Source organism: Bombus vosnesenskii, unplaced genomic scaffold, assembly GCF_011952255.1.
Source record: "Bombus vosnesenskii isolate JDL3184/JDL3185 unplaced genomic scaffold, Bvos_JDL3184-5_v1.1 scf7180000015888, whole genome shotgun sequence".
NCBI classification, from domain to species: Eukaryota; Metazoa; Arthropoda; class Insecta; order Hymenoptera; family Apidae; genus Bombus; species Bombus vosnesenskii.
In genome coordinates this window covers 6,173-19,154 of record NW_022884195.1, presented here as the reverse complement: position 1 = coordinate 19,154, position 12,982 = coordinate 6,173, and the positions used below count along the sequence as shown (strand labels likewise).

General features: G+C 40.5%; 1 long non-coding RNA gene across 1 annotated transcript; it reads right to left on the bottom strand.

Moving 5' to 3' along the window:
• Window positions 1–2,751: 2,751 nt before the first annotated feature.
• LOC117241439 lies at window positions 2,752–3,120 on the bottom strand. The gene is made up of 2 exons (XR_004494992.1): window positions 2,923–3,120; window positions 2,752–2,785 (listed from the first exon to the last, which is right to left on the bottom strand). It is a non-coding gene; the product is annotated as an uncharacterized LOC117241439 (long non-coding RNA).
• Between the last annotated feature and the right edge of the window lie 9,862 nt (window positions 3,121–12,982).

Here is a 12,982-nt window from a genome sequence, read left to right as displayed (position 1 = left end):
GACGAATAAATTACTTAAATTATAGAGAATCTATCTTCAGGCAATAGAGAATTCAATATTTTTGGTCGTTAAGTAATTTACAAATTTCTAAAACGATTACGTTCGAAGTTTTGGACAGTATTTGAAGTTTCTAACATGACATTAAAAAAAATAAATAAATTTTATGATATAATTAAAAAAACGTTCTGGTCTATCATAATTTTTATTCCGTCAAATTTATTAAAACGCAGTTTTCTTCTGAACAGAGTCAAAATGTCCGTCTTGAATCGAGTTCAACAGCTTAACGATCGATCGAGCGAATGATAGCTGTGTAAACTAGCATGACACAACGTAAACTTTAGATTAGATCTCGATCCATCCACCAGCCGTATTCATGCATGACATGAATATTCTGTTTCAGCTCTTTATAAATTAATCTGTTAAAACTTCCCTAAAAGACGATCATTTTTTATTTTTCTAAGAAAAATAATGACTATTCGGCGTTAAAATTAACTTTATTTCCATTGGATTTCTAAACTGATTTCATACACTCAGAGATAGTTCACAGTATCTTTTAGATTCATGCCTGAATTCAAGAAAAATTAAACGTATAACTTATGTACTAGTATCTTTCAAAAGGTTAAAGTCGACAGAATTGAAGGAATTGGTTCTTACCAGTTAGAAAGACGGGAATGCTAATGAAAAACCCTCCGACAGCACATATCCGGCTGATGGATGATTTTTGCAGGTACTTGTTACCCCTGAAACAGACAAAATTTGAAGTGAAAGTCAGTTTCACGATTCTATGATAATTGAGCGAAATATAAATGTTAAGGAAATTCGAGGATTTGGGAATACAAATTATTGACTATATTTCCCACACAACAGTTATACATCTATATTACTCTCTGAAGAACGTCTTGCACGCACGCTGGTCGCCAACCGACTATCCTAGATTCTTCTAACATCTGGCAACAGTCTTTTGTCTCCACTAAGTCCTTGACGCCCTCTAACCCTTACACACACACTCTCATGTACAGTGTAAATGTATCACTTCCCTAACAATAAAGGAACCAGTTTTTTGTTTAACAGCCAAGAATCTTTCAAAAATTCTACTGTAATTGATACTTCAAATATATTTAGTCAGACAAAGGATAATCATAATCGCAACGTTAATCTTAACTTTAATTCAAGGATCAAACAGTATCATTATACATATAAAAGTAAACATAAAGTCTATCCACATTATTGTTATTATTATTATTATATGTTATTCTATAATTGATTTTTATTTCTTTATTATCAATATTATTCTATTTTCTATAATGATTCAATTATAGATCTTATTTTTTGTCAATCATATTTCACTGAAAAGATCACTTTGAAAATAATCTAATAGTAAAAAATGAAAAATAATCTTTTTCTACCTTGTCTTCATTTTTTACAAACTCTGTCCACCGCCGTAAACCTATTAAATGCATGAAACGACAAAGCAAAGCTGCTTCACATAATTCCCCGCTCACGCAGTGTCAATCAGCTCACGACCGCAAACGATACTGCTAATTTCCAGCGACCACGAACGATTTCACCGTAATTGCCGGTGTGAAATTTACCAATACGTGCTCGAATTGGTCAATAATGGATAGAGCGCTCTTGCACACACTAATCTACCAACAAATAATATTGACTCAATTGAACAACAGCGCCTAGATTAACGGAGAAACCGCATGTTCCAAACAGATTTGCAATCACGGCAGAAAATACATGCCGTTATAGATGTTTCCTGGTCAAGACTAATTTCCACGCGTTAAGAACATTGTAACCGGAATCTAGGAAGAACTAGCACTTTCTGGAATAATACTATTGTGTCCTCGATGAATGTCTCTCCGCAATGCCCTCGAGTGAGTTGTTTTTGTCTTTGGTCGTACGACGTCCGGGATGAGAATTCGGGGAACGGTTTCCGTTGGGCATCCATGGACTGCATCTTTTTAGGAGGACCAGTGATTAATCTTTTCCCACTCATTTTCATCTCTAATTTCTCATGAAGCTAAGATTCCTGCATCTTTTATCATAATAATTTATTAATACTATTAATAAATTGAGACAATTATACACGTCGTATTTTGCGTTATAAGATGACTTGTAATTTGTAAAATTTACCTGTAAAATTCCTTTGTTTGTTTTACCGAAGCAATAGTTGGCATTTCTATACGACAATAAGAATTTGTTAATACTAATAATTTGTAAGGTTATCATGTTATCATTCTTCTAATGGATAGTATATTATTGAAACTTTTTTAATATTGAAACGCGATATTTTTTTGGAGAAGAAGTGCATAGTAGTAAAGAGTTGAATTCTACGGACGTAAAAAGTGGACATAACATTTTCTGTACATGGAGTCGCCTGGCCTAAACATTTTATGATTTCCGGGAAAAAAACAGACGAATCCAGCGCTGATTTTAAAGCAGCTTCATCCAAATAAGCCACAATAAGAAATTCCCACGAAACAGTTGCGTTCATCCCCTTTCGAGGTCGCTGACCTCTTTGAATGCATTTCAAGTACGTCGTACCAATGAAACTTCGAGTTCTAGACTAATTTCTCAGCCTTTTGCGTTAAATTTAACCTTCCGCGTTAGTGTATTTCGGACGAGCTCCTATTTTACGCTTTCGTCGACTTCACCAACGTAACACGCAGCATCCGCAAGTAAAACTGTCTCTTAAATTTGATGTGACACCGATACACGACGAGAAGAATCACAATGCCATTTTTATTCCACTTCGTTAATTTTTCGTCGTAAGGTTTAGCTGTAAATAGGATTTAAAAAATTTAGATTAACGAGGAATTTAAAATTGATCTGTTAAATCAACAATTTCCATTAGTTGTCAATAGATTTTATAAGCCTCAGATTACTGAGAAATTATACACATTGCAAAATATTTACCATTGGTTACCCACGCTACACGTAAATTTGATCAATCTACCAATGCACTAACACTGCAATAAATTTCTATTGCAACATTCCACGCTCCTTTGCCGCACCTTAAACTCCTCGCTAGATTTATTCCACCTTAAAGTGTCACATAACTCCTACGACACCGATATCAAATCTTAAACTCCACCAAATTCCAGAGAAACTTGATTTCGTCCAAAGTAAGAGATTAAACTTAAAAAGCAATTTATTTCATCTTTAAACTATCCCAAACTTCTTAAATATAATTTATATATGTCGGAGATAAGAGGACACCGGTGCCTTTCCTCTGAAACCTCGGGAAAATCCATAAAAACATTGTAATTAAAATCTACAGTTGTAACTAAACGATTTGCCGTCATTCTAACCAATTGTATTTGTTTGAGACTTGTGACAATGAGCTTGGGCTCAAGGCGACAATTAGTCGCCGAACGTGGCCGCGGTCAACGGGACGAACTCTCCATCTAACAAAGGCATTGAGTAATCCTATAGCTCTCCTTAAAAGAAAGATTTGTAGCGGCACGTGGCAGTAAACACTCCAACGGTTTCTGTCCCGTAGCTTGCGACACGCAGATCCTATTCTCCGGGCAGGATGTTTACCAGATGTCGACGCGTCTCCACAGTACGTGATTGGCTAGCCCCAGGACCGTCATAAACACTAATATCTAGTTACCTAAAATCCTTCAACAGATACACAGTCTTTGTCCCAGTTACGGGAAGACAGGAGAGACCTATTTTTCCACGAACGACGTCTCCCACTAGCAACCCTCCCTCAAGGGCAGCTAGCATCCTTTTCTAACTACCGGTATGGAGATTGGCCAATTTGCAGCAACGTCAATTTCCCTTACTTTCCGAACGTAGGATGTCCCCGACGAATCCGATGATCTCGTGTCCTTAGACACACCCCGTCATAGTTTTCCTCTGGGGTATCACCGGGACGGAAAGTCATTCTCTCTTGCGGTCTCATCGACAAAAAAAGAGATTAACGCCAGCGACTATTAACACAGAATTCGACTTAGATCTTTGCGAGTGCGTACGGCTACCGTCCCGTTGTCCGCGGGTTCGTTATTGAACCTAGTATCATTGTCATTAGTTTCTCGAGTATCTAATTACCACGGTTACTTGTCCGGTTCTATGGTAATCGTATTTGCACTAGCCAATGTCTTCTCTATTGCATAACGACGACGTGTAATCCAAACGAAGATTCGCTTTACGCCCCTAACCCTAATTCTAATGTAAACCCGACATATATATATGTCGGAGATGAAAGAACACCAGAGCATTTGGAATTTTGGATAATCCCGCAACATTCTAACCTAGAATCTACTATAGCTGTAATTGAACAATTGTAGTTATTCAACCCGATTGTAATTATTCGAGAATTGTGATAATGAGCTTGGGCTCGAGGCGACAGTCAGTCGCCGAACGTAGCCGCGGTCACGGGATGAACGCTTTGCCTAACAAAGGTATGGAGTAATTCTATCGCTCTCCTTAAAAGAAATATTTGTGGCGACACGCGACAGTAAACATTCCAACGGTTTCTGTCCCGTAGCTCGCCACGTGCAGACCCTATTCTTCGAGTAAGATGATTGCCAGATGTCGATGCGTCTCCGCAGTACATGTTCGGCTAGCCCGAGGGCCCGTTATAAATCTTAAGGTTTAGTTAACTAAAGTCCTTCAAACAGACAAACAGTCTCTGTCCCAACTACGGGAAGATAGGGGAGACATATTTTTCAACGAGCGGCGTCTCCCACTAGCAACTTTCCCCCGAGGGCGGCTAGCAACTTTCCCTCGAGGGCGGCTAGCATCTTTTTCTAACCACCGATATGGAGATTGACCAATTAGCAGCAACGCCAATTTCCCCTACTTTCTGAACGAAGGCTTTTCTCGACGAATCCGATGATCTCGTATCCTTAGACACACCCCATTATAGTTTTCCTCTGTGGCATCATCGGGACGGGAAAGGCATTCTCGCTCGCGATCTCATCGATAAAAGAGTAACGTCTTCGCGATCAGTGGTTATTTCACGTTTTAACCAGACTTAGACTTTGTGAGTACGTTCTGTTGTCATCCCGTTGGCCGCGGATTCGTTATTAAGCCCGAGAGCATCGTCACTCGTGTCGCGAGTGCCGAACCGCTGTGATCAATTGTCGAGACTGTACTAATTCTATCATTGCAATAAACTACACCTGTGTGTACCGTATCAATGGCTAATCCTCGAGAAGATTCCTTTGGCGTTCACAACCCCACTCCCAGTGCCAATCCGACATCAGAAGTGGGATCAGAACGGCTTCGAGCGCTGGAAGGGCAGGTCGCTGTCATGAACAACCTAATTCATACGCTAATGCAAAGGCCAAATACGGGAACCACCAAATTACCACATTTTAACCCAGAAGTCGCAGGCGCCGACCCATCCGCGTGGTGCGCGGCTGTTAGTAGGGCCATGAAGAACAACCCCCTACGAGATGACGCGCTATACTCTGCCTTAAGTGACTCTCTACAGGGTTCTACAGCACATTGGCTGGCACGAATGACGGGAGACGGAGAGGTTAGTTGGTCTACCGTTAAGGAACGATTCCTTATACATTTCGGTGGCCGAGAGACGACGTCCTCATCGTTAATCAAGGTATCCAGGGAACCGCGGGGAGTGGGCGAATCCACTGGGGCGTTTGCCGGCCGTGTCCGTTCCCTCCTGCAGACGCGGTGGCAACATTCTACGCTAGACGAAATACTTCACGCTGTCACTCTCTACATATTAATTCCACACGACCAACGTCTTAAACGATTGGCCCTCACGAGCGATATCAGAACGGAGGACCAATTTCTGAGCGAAATGCGACCCTTTTGTTACGAAGAAGAGTCGACATTTTCGCCGAGAGATGCACCGGCGGAATCCGAAGCTAAGCGACGCAAGTTATCGGGCCACCAGACGAGGTGTCATTACTGTGGTACTCTCGGACACAGAATAAAGGACTGCCGCAAGAGGATGCAGAACGAACAGCAGAGGGATGCACGACGCCAGGAAGGAAGCCGACTGGCCGCACCGTCCAAGGCGGTTTGCTACAGGTGTCATGCGGAAGGCCATATCGCACCTAACTGCCCGGCACGACGGGACGGTAGACCAGGCCCCAAGGATGAGCGTAAAGTCAGCTTCTGCGTGGTGGAGTCCCCAGCCGGTAGTTTAAGTCATCTGGGTGAGTCGTTCCCGTTTTACTTCAATTCCGGAGCCGAGTGCTCATTAATTAGAGAATCTGTCGCTCCGAAATTCTCCGGTAGGAGAACGACAGATATAGTAGTTATGCGAGGAATAGGAAACACCTGCGTTAAGAGTACATCCCAGATCTTATCTACGGTACGCATCAACTGTTTTACATTGGAGATAACCTTTCACGTTCTAGCCGATAGTCACTTGCATTATGATATCATGATTGGCCGCGAGATCTTAAGCCAGGGTTTTGATGTAACTATTACACGAAATAGTGTCGATATTTGTAAAACGAAGACTATTAATGCCTGTAGTAAAACCTCCGAAGACGAGATCAATATCAATGCGGTTGACACTGACGTGGTTGGTAACGATAAAAGTCGGTTAATTTCTGTTCTCGAGAAATTAAAAAATTCATTCATTACGGGCTTCCCACGTACTCGCGTAAGCACGGGCCAGTTAGAAATACGGTTAATCGATCCTAATGTCACCGTGCAAAGCCGACTTAGCGAAGAAGAGCGTAGGATAGTGCGTGAGAGAATAGACGAGTTAATTAGAGCAAAAATCGTGAGGCCGAGCAACTCACCGTTCGCGAGCCCTATTTTACTTGTAAAGAAGAAAGACGGCTCAGATAGACTGTGCGTAGATTTTCGGGCATTAAATAAAAATACGGTCGCGAACCGGTATTCCCTACCCCTCATCGCGGATCAAATCGCGAGATTGCAGAAGGCGAGATACTTCATTAGCCTGGACATGGCCAGCGGATTCCACCAAATTCCCATTCATCCTAATTCGACGGAATATACGGCGTTCGTTACACCCGACGGGCAATACGAGTACGTGACTATGCCGTTCGGATTGAAAAATGCACCATCCGTTTTCCAGAGGGCCATTCTCAACGCCTTAGGCGACCTCGCGTATTCGTTCGTTGTTGTTTACTTGGACGACGTCCTAATTATTGCCGACTCAGTAGATCAAGCCCTAGAAAGGTTGAACACCGTATTAGATACCCTCGTGAAAGCCGGATTCTCCTTTAACTTTTCAAAATGCTCCTTTTTAAAGACATTGGTACTCTACTTGGGATATGTAATTCGTAACGGAAAAGTCCGTCCAAACCCGGGTAAAATACAAGCCTTGAGTTCTTTACCTGCACCGTCGACCGTCACACAACTTAGGCAATTCATAGGTTTGGCCTCTTATTTCCGAAACTTCATTCCCAAATTTTCACAAGTAATGAAACCCCTGTATGCACTTACCTCGAATAACAAGAATATACCTTGGACGGATAGGCACGAACAGATAAGACAAAAGGTAATTTCCGTCCTGATTGACGCGCCGGTGCTAATGATATTTGACCCCAATTACCCCATAGAACTACATACGGACGCTAGCTCGGCAGGATATGGAGCCATTTTAATGCACAGGGTCGAAGGTAAAAATCGAGTAGTGGAATATTACAGCAAAAGAACTAGCCCTGCGGAGTCTAGGTATCATTCCTACGAATTGGAAACGTTAGCAGTTGTAAACGCCGTCAAGCACTTCCGTCATTACTTACACGGACGAGAATTTCTCGTTGTCACCGATTGCAACTCCCTGAAAGCATCCAGTAATAAGGTACACTTGAACGACAGGGTTTACAGATGGTGGGCTTACCTGCAAACTTTTACCTTTGACATTATGTACCGGGAAGGTAAACGAATGGCCCACGCAGATTTCTTTTCGCGAAATCCCGTAGACTTGGATCGCAGTACGTTCAGCAAAATTGTAGAGAAAGAAATTAACCTAAACGAAATCTTCGACGATTGGCTACTAGCGGAACAACGTCGCGACCCACAAATTTCTGAGATCGTCGATAAATTACAGAACAAAGAGCTCGCGGAAGACGTCGCGAATACGTATGAGTTACGGTCCGGCACCCTTCATCGTAAAATACAGAGAAAAGGTAGAACTCTCTGCATGCCCATCGTTTCGAGAGGGTTTAGGTAGTCTGTTATTAACCATGTGCACCAGTCCATTATGCACTTAGGTTGGGATAAAACGCTTGAGAAACTGTACGAGTATTACTGGTTCGAAGGAATGGCGAAGTATGTTCGCAAATTCGTAGAGAGCTGTTATGCTTGTCGAGTTTCAAAGGCAAGTTCGGGTAGAGTACAAGCCGAATTACAACCCATACCTAAGACCAGTATACCTTGGCATACGGTTCATATGGACATAACGGGCAAACTAAGCGGTAAAAACGATTCGAAGGAATACGCCATTGTGTTGGTCGACGCCTTTACTAAGTTCGTATACTTGCACTATACCCGTAAGATAGACTCCATTAACACCATTAAAGCGCCTAAGTCCGCTATATTTTTGTTCGGCACTCCCTGCCGGATAATAGCGGATAAGGGAAGATGTTTTACGGGCAAAGAATTTCGAGACTTTTGGCAAGATAAATACATTAAACTCCATTTAATTGCGACCGGAGCTAGAAGGGCCAACGGACAGGTAGAGCGTATTATGAGTACGCTAAAAAACACAACAATAGAAACCACCGGGCGGTCCTGGCAAGACGCGATCGGGGAAATACAACTGGCCTTAAATTGTACCACCAACCGCGTGACTAAGTCAAGCCCGTTGGAACTACCAATCGGAAAAACAGCGAGACCCTACGGCTTATCCCTACCCGACAATATCGGAGAAAGAGAAGTGAATATCTCCCATATAAGACAGCAGGCGATAAAGAATAGAGAAGCAAGCGCCAAATACGATAAGGATAGGTTCGACGAAAACAAAGCTAAAATAGTTAGGTTCAAACTTGGCGATTTCGTATTACGTTATAACGGCATACCATATAACGTAATACGTTATAACGTCATACCATATATCGTAATGCGTTATAACGTCATCCTATATAACGAAATACGTTATAATGTCATACCATATAACGTAATACGTTATAACGTCATACCATATAACGTAATACGCCATAACGTCGTCCCATATAACGTAATACGTTATAACGTCATACCATATAACGAAATACGGTATAACGTCATCCCATATAACGTAATACGTTATAACGTCATACCATATAACGAAATACGGTATAACGTCATCCCATATAACGTAATACGTTCTAACGTCATACCATATAGCGTAATACGTTATAACGTCATAGCATATAACATATTACGTTATAAAGTTATAGCATATAACCTATTACGTTATAACGTTATAAGATATAACGTGATACGTTATAACGATATACCATATAACGTAATACGTTATATCGTCATACCATATGACCTAATACGTTATAACGTCATACCATATAACGAAATACGTTATAACGTCATCCCATATAACGTAATATTTTCTAACGTCATACCATATAACGTAATACGTTATAACGTCATACCATATATCGTAATACGTTATAACTTCATACCATATAACGTAATACGTTATAACGTTATAAGATATAACGTGATACGTTATAACGTCATACCATATAACGAAATACGGTATAACGTCATCCCATATAACGAAATACGTTATAACGTCATACCATATATTGTAATACGTTATAACTGTATACCATATAACCTAATACGTTATAACGGCATACCGTATAACGTAATATTTTCTAACGTCATACCATATAACGTAATACGTTATAACGTCATACCATATAACGAAATACGTTATAACGTCATCCCATATAACGTAATACGTTATAACGTCATACCATATAACGAAATACGTTATAACGTCATCCCATATAACGTAATATTTTCTAACGTCATACCATATAACGTAATACGTTATAACGTCATCCCATATAACGTAATTCGTTATAACGTTATAACGTCATCCCATATAACGTAATACGTTATAACGTCATACCATAGAGCGTAATACGTTATAACGTCATAGCATATAGCATATTACGTTATAAAGTTATAGCATATAACGTATTACGTTATAACGTTATAAGATATAACGTGATACGTTTTAACGATATACTATATAACGTAATACGTATAACGTCATACCATATAACGTATAACGTTATAACGTTATAACATATACAGTTATACGTTAGAACATTATAACATATATCGTAATACGTTATATCGTTATACCATATAACGTAATACGTCATAACGGCGTCCCATATAACGTAATACGTTATAACGTCATACCATATATCGTAATACGTTATAACTTCATACCATATAACCTAATACGTTATAACGGCATACCATATAACGTAATACGTAATAACGTCATACCATATATCGTAATACGTTATAACGTTATAACATATACAGTTATACGTTATAACGTCATCCCATATAACGTGATACGTTATATCGTCATACGATATCACGTAATACGTTATAACGTCATACCATATAACGTAATACCTTATAACGTTATAACATATAACGTAATACGTTATAATGTTATACCATATAACGTAATACGTTATAACGTCATCCCATATAACGTAATACGTTATAACGTCATCCCATATAACGTAATACGTTATATCGTCATAGCATACAACGTATGACGTTATAACGTTATAAAATATAACGTAATACGTTATAACGTCATCCCATATAACGTAATACGTTCTAGCGTCATACCATAAGTAATAAATAAATAAAAATAAATAAATAAATAAATAATTTAAATAATAAATAATAAATAAATAAAACGAATAAAACAATTACTAGTTAATCAATATAAAGTTATAAATAAAGAAGTAAAATAAACTAAGAGAATAAATAAAATAACAAAATATTATAATATTATAGCGGTGCTTATATCCAACCGTTACATACACCAACCTACTAATCACCACGTAACTCCTACAGCCCCCTCATTATTCGGCACCCTATTAGTTATTTATTTATTCCAAAGAACCTTGTTCGGCTCGTGTCACAATAAATAAATGGCCAAATAAATATTATAAGTATAAGAACCCTGGCCGGCCCGACTTTATTCCTTAAAAATAGGGACTTACATCGTGTCGACTCACACGACATGCTCACGTTATTGTTTATTTATTTGCAGTTATCCACTATCGCGTATGTATATAAGAGACTAATTACCGTGACGCGTGGATCTGCCATTATAGTCGATGGGGTCTTGTCTAGATGTTTATTTGACTTTATCCGAGGTCGCTAATAACGGATAAATTCAAATTAACGATTACTAACCGTACTTTTTGTTTCTTGCACACTTCCTATTACATCCTCCACTTACTTATTCTTGTTCAGTGAGGATATTATCACCCCATTACGCACAAACGTCTTGTTGCTCACCTACTCAATCATCATACATGCCAACTCTATTTCCATTTCCACACACTCACTCTCCCCCGCATCACCCAACTCTATTTCACTCCCATGCATTCTCCTGCCACCTCAGTCCACTCATACCTCTCATTTCATTTCACTACTTCCTTACAATTATTATTACACTACACTTCCCGCCTCATTGACCCATTACACCCTATAATAATCACACCCATCTCAAACGCTCCTACGTCCTCGTACATATACTCGGCTAGCGGGAGCAACCCGTCAACACATCCGCTCTCCATCGCGTCCTAAACCGAAGACTTCGTTGTGAGGTCCTAGGCGCCTTGGCAGCAACTGGTCTCTTCGCATCCTTCTTTCTCTTGTGTTCGACTTCAAGGCGATTGGTGGCATTGCCCGCAACCGTGGTTGCCTTTCTCTGCCTTGTTTTCAGACTATGACGCCATTCCTGTAGGCGTTCTTCCAGGATCCTCATTAGTGAAGGCCCGAGCTCTTTGAATTTCCTCTCGAAACAGGGGAACGACTATTTCGTTTAGGATAACAGAGGTGGTTTAATGAATGTAACACTGTATTAACAGGTTAACATAGAACAATATATTTTACAATAATCTGATGAAGATGTTACAGAAATTTGACTCGACTTTGATCTTTAGATAAATTCGTTTGCTATTGGTCTGATATGTTCGGTGTGTCACGTTCGACTCGTCAGAAGATACTGCCCGCCCTTCGATTATTTTGGTCTTTTCTGGAAGGCGACCCCCACTACGTTCGGATCACGTCACATTCTTTTACGCGAGGTAAAATAACGGCCACGAGTCGACGTTTCTGGAGGTCGCCTTGCTTAGTGAACCATGCGCTTGCCACTACAATGTTCGTTTGCCGGGCAGCCGCGACGATCCGTCTGCGACGTTGTAGGACCGCGAGCGACGGTTAGAAAACACAGTCTGTGGCAAGCCTCGTGGCGTAACAGTAGGAGAGGGCAAGGAATGGCTTCAGGTGTATAAAGATCTCATGGTGGCGAAGGATGTTCTTAAGGAAAGCTCGGGCATTCGTAGAACAAGAGCTGGGGACATCTTGATAGAAATGAGGGCTGGCAGCGAGGTGAAAGTAGCTGCCAATAAGATAAACGAACTTATTGGCGACAAGGTGCGAGCGACGCCTTTACAAGACAAGGTACATGAGCGAGTACCGTGCATTCTCCTAACGGACACACCCGGCCTTTCCTGATTGCTCTTTCCGCAAGACCTCGATCTCCTTCTCTAGTACCTCCACCCGCATCTTCGCTATCCTGGCAGCTCCAGTGCCGTAGGCGGGCCCCGTTAGAGTTATTAATCTGGAGCAATGAATCTAAACAGAATTTAAAGAGCTACGTGAGGCAAGCTATAGAAAAACATGGATTTAACAGAATTAAACAGAATTCGCTATTAAAGCAACAAGTGCAAGAAATATCAGCCATGCTACAACTTATCAGCAGCGCACTAATGCAAAAATAAATCAATGGATATATTAA